Here is a 7,864-nt window from a genome sequence, read left to right as displayed (position 1 = left end):
AAAACTAACTGATACCATAATAGCAAATGCTACTTTGCATTAACATAGCAGAGCGTGGTTTTGATCCACGGACCTTTGGGTTATGGGCCCAGCACGCTTCCACTGCGCCACTCTGCTTACATGATCATGGTATGAACAAACTAACTTATATCAAAATAGCAAGTGATATTGTGCTTTAATTTAGCAGAGCGTGGTTTCAATCCACGGACCTCTGGGTTATGGGCCCAGCACGCTTCCACTGCGCCACTCTGCTTACATGATCATGGTATGAACAAACTAACTTATATCAAAATAGCAAGTGATATTGTGCATTAATTTAGCAGAGCGTGGTTTCAATCCACGGACCTCTGGGTTATGGGCCCAGCACGCTTCCACTGCGCCACTCTGCTTACATCACCATTATATGAAAAACTAACTGATACCATAATAGCAAATGCTACTTTGCATTAACATAGTGAAGCGTGGTTTTGATCCACGGACCTTTGGGTTATGGGCCCAGGACGCTTCCACTACGCCACTCTGCTTACATGATCATGGTATGAACAAACTAACTTATATCAAAATAGCAAGTGCTATTGTGCATTAATTTAGCAGAGCGTGGTTTCAATCCACGGACCTCTGGGTTATGGGCCCAGCACGCTTCCACTGCGCCACTCTGCTTACATGATCATGGTATGAACAAACTAACTTATATCAAAATAGCAAGTGATATTGTGCATTAATTTAGCAGAGCGTGGTTTCAATCCACGGACCTCTGGGTTATGGGCCCAGCACGCTTCCACTGCGACACTCTGCTTACATGATCATAGTATGAACAAACTAACTTATATCAAAATAGCAAGTGCTATTTTGCATTAATTTAGCAGAGCGTGGTTTCGATCCACGGACCTCTGGGTCATGGGACCAGCACGCTTCCACTGCGCCACTCTGCTTACATCACCATTAAATGAAAAACTAACTGATACCAAAATAGCAAATGCTACTTTGCATTAACATAGCAAAGAGTGGTTTCGATCCACGGACCTCTGGGTTATGGGCCCAGCACGTTTCCACTGCGCCACTCTGCTTACATCACCATTATATGAAAAACTAACTGATACCAAAATAGCAAATGCTATTTTGCATTAATTTAGCAGAGCGTGGTTTCGATCCACGGACCTCTGGGTTATGGGCCCAGCACGCTTCCACTGCGCCACTCTGCTTACATCACCATTATATGAAAAACTAACTGATACCAAAATAGCAAATGCTACTTTGCATTAACATAGCAGAGCGTGGTTTTGATCCACGGACCTTTGGGTTATGGGCCCAGCACGCTTCCACTGCGCCACTCTGCTTACATGATCATGGTATGAACAAACTAACTTATATCAAAATAGCAAGTGCTATTGTGCATTAATTTAGCAGAGCGTGGTTTCAATCCACGGACCTCTGGGTTATGGGCCCAGCACGCTTCCACTGCGCCACTCTGCTTACATGATCATGGTATGAACAAACTAACTTATTTCAAAATAGCAAGTGATATTGTGCATTAATTTAGCAGAGCGTGGTTTCAATCCACGGACCGCTGGGTTATTTTCCCAGCACGCTTCCACTGCGCCACTCTGCTTACATGATCATAGTATGAACAAACTAACTAATATCAAAATAGCAAGTGCTATTTTGCATTAATTTAGCAGAGCGTGGTTTCGATCCACGGACCTCTGGGTTTTGGGCCCAGCACGCTTCCACTGCGCCACTCTGCTTACATGATCATAGTATGAACAACCTAACTTATATCAAAATAGCAAGTGCTATTTTGCATTAATTTAGCAGAGCGTGGTTTCGAACCACGGACCTCTGGGTTATGGGCCCAGCACGCTTCCACTGCGCCACTCTGCTTACATCACCATTATATGAAAAACTAACTGATACCAAAATAGCAAATGCTACTTTGCATTAACATAGCAAAGAGTGGTTTCGATCCACGGACCTCTGGGTTATGGGCCCAGCACGCTTCCACTGCGCCACTCTGCTTACATCACCATTATATGAAAAACTAACTGATACCAAAATAGCAAATGCTATTTTGCATTAATTTAGCAGAGCGTGGTTTCGATCCACGGACCTCTGGGTTATGGGCCCAGCACGCTTCCACTGCGCCACTCTGCTTACATCACCATTATATGAAAAACTAACTGATACCAAAATAGCAAATGCTACTTTGCATTAACATAGCAGAGCGTGGTTTTGATCCACGGACCTTTGGGTTATGGGCCCAGCACGCTTCCACTGCGCCACTCTGCTTACATGATCATGGTATGAACAAACTAACTTATATCAAAATAGCAAGTGCTATTGTGCATTAATTTAGCAGAGCGTGGTTTCAATCCACGGACCTCTGGGTTATGGGCCCAGCACGCTTCCACTGCGCCACTCTGCTTACATGATCATGGTATGAACAAACTAACTTATATCAAAATAGCAAGTGCTATTGTGCATTAATTTAGCAGAGCGTGGTTTCAATCCACGGACCTCTGGGTTATGGGCCCAGCACGCTTCCACTGCGCCACTCTGCTTACATGATCATGGTATGAACAAACTAACTTATTTCAAAATAGCAAGTGATATTGTGCATTAATTTAGCAGAGCGTGGTTTCAATCCACGGACCGCTGGGTTATTTTCCCAGCACGCTTCCACTGCGCCACTCTGCTTACATGATCATAGTATGAACAAACTAACTAATATCAAAATAGCAAGTGCTATTTTGCATTAATTTAGCAGAGCGTGGTTTCGATCCACGGACCTCTGGGTTTTGGGCCCAGCACGCTTCCACTGCGCCACTCTGCTTACATGATCATAGTATGAACAAACTAACTTATATCAAAATAGCAAGTGCTATTTTGCATTAATTTAGCAGAGCGTGGTTTCGAACCACGGACCTCTGGGTTATGGGACCATCACGCTTCCACTGCGCCACTCTGCTTACATCACCATTATATGAAAAACTAACTGATACCAAAATAGCAAATGCTACTTTGCATTAACATAGCAAAGAGTGGTTTCGATCCACGGACCTCTGGGTTATGGGCCCAGCACGCTTCCACTGCGCCACTCTGCTTACATCACCATTATATGAAAAACTAACTGATACCAAAATAGCAAATGCTATTTTGCATTAATTTAGCAGAGCGTGGTTTCGATCCACGGACCTCTGGGTTATGGGCCCAGCACGCTTCCACTGCGCCACTCTGCTTACATCACCATTATATGAAAAACTAACTGATACCAAAATAGCAAATGCTACTTTGCATTAACATAGCAGAGCGTGGTTTTGATCCACGGACCTTTGGGTTATGGGCCCAGCACGCTTCCACTGCGCCACTCTGCTTACATGATCATGGTATGAACAAACTAACTTATATCAAAATAGCAAGTGCTATTGTGCATTAATTTAGCAGAGCGTGGTTTCAATCCACGGACCTCTGGGTTATGGGCCCAGCACGCTTCCACTGCGCCACTCTGCTTACATGATCATGGTATGAACAAACTAACTTATATCAAAATAGCAAGTGATATTGTGCATTAATTTAGCAGAGCGTGGTTTCAATCCACGGACCTCTGGGTTATGGGCCCAGCACGCTTCCACTGCGCCACTCTGCTTACATCACCATTATATGAAAAACTAACTGATACCATAATAGCAAATGCTAATTCGCATTAACATAGCAGAGCGTGGTTTTTATCCACGGACCTTTGGGTTATGGGCCCAGCACGCTTCCACTGCGCCACTCTGCTTACATGATCATGGTATGAACAAACTAACTTATATCAAAATAGCAAGTGATATTGTGCATTAATTTAGCAGAGCGTGGTTTCAATCCACGGACCTCTGGGTTATGGGCCCAGCACGCTTCCACTGCGCCACTCTGCTTACATGATCATGGTATGAACAAACTAACTTATATCAAAATAGCAAGTGATATTGTGCATTAATTTAGCAGAGCGTGGTTTCAATCCACGGACCTCTGGGTTATGGGCCCAGCACGCTTCCACTGCGCCACTCTGCTTACATCACCATTCATGAAAAACTAACTGATACCATAATAGCAGATGCTACTTTGTATTAACATAGCAGAGCGTGGTTTTGATCCACGGACCTTTGGGTTATGGGCCCAGCACGCTTCCACTGCGCCACTCTGCTTTCATGATCATGGTATGAACAAACTAACTTATATCAAAATAGCAAGTGCTATTGTGCATTAATTTAGCAGAGCGTGGTTTCAATCCACGGACCTCTGGGTTATGGGCCCAGCACGCTTCCACTGCGCCACTCTGCTTACACAATCATGGTATGAACAAACTAACTTATATCAAAATAGTAAGTGATATTGTGCATTAATTTAGCAGAGCGTGGTTTCAATCCACGGACCTCTGGGTTATGGGCCCAGCACGCTTCCACTGCGACACTCTGCTTACATGATCATAGTATGAACAAACTAACTTATATCAAAATAGCAAGTGCTATTTTGCATTAATTTAGCAGAGCGTGGTTTCGATCCACGGACCTCTGGGTTATGGGACCAGCACGCTTCCACTGCGCCACTCTGCTTACATCACCATTATATGAAAAACTAACTGATACCAAAATAGCAAATGCTACTTTGCATTAACATAGCAAAGAGTGGTTTCGATCCACGGACCTCTGGGTTATGGGCCCAGCACGCTTCCACTGCGCCACTCTGCTTACATCACCATTATATGTAAAACTAACTGATACCAAAATAGCAAATGCTATTTTGCATTAATTTAGCAGAGCGTGGTTTCGATACACGGACCTCTGGGTTATGGGCCCAGCACGCTTCCACTGCGCCACTCTGCTTACATCACCATTATATGAAAAACTAACTGATACCAAAATAGCAAATGCTACTTTGCATTAACATAGCCGAGCGTGGTTTTGATCCACGGACCTTTGGGTTATGGGCCCAGCACGCTTCCACTGCGCCACTCTGCTTACATGATCATGGTATGAACAAACTAACTTATATCAAAATAGCAAGTGCTATTGTGCATTAATTTAGCAGAGCGTGGTTTCAATCCACGGACCTCTGGGTTATGGGCCCAGCACGCTTCCACTGCGCCACTCTGCTTACATGATCATGGTATGAACAAACTAACTTATATCAAAATAGCAAGTGATATTGTGCATTAATTTAGCAGAGCGTGGTTTCAATCCACGGACCTCTGGGTTATGGGCCCAGCACGCTTCCACTGCGCCACTCTGCTTACATCACCATTATATGAAAAACTAACTGATACCATAATAGCAAATTCTACTTTGCATTAACATAGCAGAGCGTGGTTTTGATCCACGGACCTTTGGGTTATGGGCCGAGCACGCTTCCACTGCGCCACTCTGCTTACATGATCATGGTATGAACAAACTAACTTATATCAAAATAGCAAGTGATATTGTGCATTAATTTAGCAGAGCGTGGTTTCAATCCACGGACCTCTGGGTTATGGGCCCAGCACGCTTCCACTGCGCCACTCTGCTTACATGATCATGGTATGAACAAACTAACTTATATCAAAATAGCAAGTGATATTGTGCATTAATTTAGCAGAGCGTGGTTTCAATCCACGGACCTCTGGGTTATGGGCCCAGCACGCTTCCACTGCGCCACTCTGCTTACATCACCATTCATGAAAAACTAACTGATACCATAATAGCAGATGCTACTTTGTATTAACATAGCAGAGCGTGGTTTTGATCCACGGACCTTTGGGTTATGGGCCCAGCACGCTTCCACTGCGCCACTCTGCTTTCATGATCATGGTATGAACAAACTAACTTATATCAAAATAGCAAGTGCTATTGTGCATTAATTTAGCAGAGCGTGGTTTCAATCCACGGACCTCTGGGTTATGGGCCCAGCACGCTTCCACTGCGCCACTCTGCTTACACAATCATGGTATGAACAAACTAACTTATATCAAAATAGTAAGTGATATTGTGCATTAATTTAGCAGAGCGTGGTTTCAATCCACGGACCTCTGGGTTATGGGCCCAGCACGCTTCCACTGCGACACTCTGCTTACATGATCACAGTATGAACAAACTAACTTATATCAAAATAGCAAGAGCTATTTTGCATTAATTTAGCAGAGCGTGGTTTCGATCCACGGACCTCTGGGTTATGGGACCAGCACGCTTCCACTGCGCCACTCTGCTTACATCACCATTATATGAAAAACTAACTGATACCAAAATAGCAAATGCTACTTTGCATTAACATAGCAAAGAGTGGTTTCGATCCACGGACCTCTGGGTTATGGGCCCAGCACGCTTCCACTGCGCCACTCTGCTTACATCACCATTATATGTAAAACTAACTGATACCAAAATAGCAAATGCTATTTTGCATTAATTTAGCAGAGCGTGGTTTCGATACACGGACCTCTGGGTTATGGGCCCAGCACGCTTCCACTGCGCCACTCTGCTTACATGATCATGGTATGAACAAACTAACTTATATCAAAATAGCAAGTGCTATTGTGCATTAATTTAGCAGAGCGTGGTTTCAATCCACGGACCTCTGGGTTATGGGCCCAGCACGCTTCCACTGCGCCACTCTGCTTACATGATCATGGTATGAACAAACTAACTTATATCAAAATAGCAAGTGATATTGTGCATTAATTTAGCAGAGCGTGGTTTCAATCCACGGACCTCTGGGTTATGGGCCCAGCACGCTTCCACTGCGCCACTATGCTTACATCACCATTATATGAAAAACTAACTGATACCATAATAGCAAATGCTACTTTACATTAACATAGCAGAGCGTGGTTTTGATCCACGGACCTTTGGGTTATGGGCCCAGCACGCTTCCACTGCGCCACTCTGCTTACATCATCATGGTATGAACAAACTAACTTATATCAAAATAGCAAGTGATATTGTGCATTAATTTAGCAGAGCGTGGTTTCAATCCACGGACCTCTGGGTTATGGGCCCAGCACGCTTCCACTGCGCCACTCTGCTTACATGATCATGGTATGAACAAACTAACTTATATCAAAATAGCAAGTGATATTGTGCATTAATTTAGCAGAGCGTGGTTTCAATCCACGGACCTCTGGGTTATGGGCCCAGCACGCTTCCACTGCGCCACTCTGCTTACATCACCATTCATGAAAAACTAACTGATACCAAAATAGCAAATGCTATTTGCATTAACATAGCAGAGCGTGGTTTCGATCCACGGACCTCTGGGTTATGGGACCAGCACGCTTCCACTGCGCCACTCTGATTACATCACCATTATATGAAAAACTAACTGATACCATAATAGCAAATGCTACTTTGCATTAACATAGTGAAGCGTGGTTTTGATCCACGGACCTTTGGGTTATGGGCCCAGCACGCTTCCACTGCGCCACTCTGCTTACATGATCATGGTATGAACAAACTAACTTATATCAAAATAGCTAGTACTATTGTGCATTAATTTAGCAGAGCGTGGTTTCAATCCACGGACCTCTGGGTTATGGGCCCAGCACGCTTCCACTGCGCCACTCTGCTTACATCATCATGGTATGAACAAACTAACTTATATCAAAATAGCAAGTGATATTGTGCATTAATTTAGCAGAGCGTGGTTTCAATCCACGGACCTCTGGGTTATGGGCCCAGCACGCTTCCACTGCGCCACTCTGCTTACATGATCATGGTATGAACAAACTAACTTATATCAAAATAGCAAGTGATATTGTGCATTAATTTAGCAGAGCGTGGTTTCAATCCACGGACCTCTGGGTTATGGGCCCAGCACGCTTCCACTGCGCCACTCTGCTTACATCACCATTCATGAAAAA

General features: G+C 44.2%; 1 non-coding gene across 1 annotated transcript; it reads right to left on the bottom strand.

Annotated features, from left to right (window-relative positions):
- Positions 1-1,809: 1,809 nt before the first annotated feature.
- On the bottom strand, positions 1,810-1,881 carry TRNAM-CAU (transfer RNA methionine (anticodon CAU)). The gene has a single exon. It is a non-coding gene; the product is annotated as a tRNA-Met (tRNA).
- Between the last annotated feature and the right edge of the window lie 5,983 nt (positions 1,882-7,864).

The sequence above is a fragment of the Phalangium opilio genome, unplaced genomic scaffold (genome assembly GCF_054372755.1).
Source record: "Phalangium opilio isolate 3A_F unplaced genomic scaffold, DU_Popi_V2 ptg000060l_1, whole genome shotgun sequence".
Lineage (NCBI taxonomy): Eukaryota > Metazoa > Arthropoda > Arachnida > Opiliones > Phalangiidae > Phalangium > Phalangium opilio.
The sequence above is the reverse complement of the archived record's forward strand: the minus strand, read 5'-3'. Positions and strand labels throughout refer to the sequence as shown.